Source organism: Phyllostomus hastatus, unplaced genomic scaffold (assembly GCF_019186645.2).
Source record: "Phyllostomus hastatus isolate PE091 unplaced genomic scaffold, TTU_PhHast_1.1 phas_contig_30, whole genome shotgun sequence".
Lineage (NCBI taxonomy): Eukaryota > Metazoa > Chordata > Mammalia > Chiroptera > Phyllostomidae > Phyllostomus > Phyllostomus hastatus.
The window spans coordinates 3,511,723-3,512,417 of record NW_025333841.1 but is presented as its reverse complement, the minus strand read 5'-3'; positions in this window follow the sequence as shown (position 1 = coordinate 3,512,417).

Sequence of the window (695 nt, the reverse complement as noted above, 5' to 3'; positions counted from 1 at the left end):
AACGAAGCAAGACACCAAATCCCATATATCACCAAAACTTACTGAAATATGACTTTTACATTAATGTGGGTAGTGGAGGAAGGAAGATGGATCTTTGAAAATGTCATAGTTCGGGGGAATATAGTTAAATTCTAATAATAATAAGAGTGACACTGAACCACTTGAAAGTACAGGGAAAAAGCTAAAATCTGAATATCTCAAGGTATAATTTTAAGAACATCTTGGGTGTATTGCAAGCATCCTCTTCTTATCTAACAGATGGAGAGGAAGCTTAAAGATTGGCCATGTTAACATTTGCTGCAAGCAACCTATTTGCTTTGATTTGTGTCTCATTGTAATGTTTCCTAGATCTGGATGATGGTTTTAATTTTTAACATATCAACATACCTACAGGAAGAAGGCATTGTTTTTTAACTCATCTTATTTCTTATAAATGTACAGCAATTACCAGTAAAATGAATCAATTCATCATACTCGTATATTGAATTAACTAGACACTATAGAAAAACTACAGATCCATTTCCATTATTGAAAGAAAATCTAATTTCACCTGACATATTCCAATCATATTCTCTTTGCAGCTCTGCTAAGTAATACCTAGTGGGCCAGCAATTATTCTTGATGTTAATGGCCAAAGTGATTCCAATAGCTTCTCAAGATAGCAATGCATCAGTATATATGTTATGTATAAAATT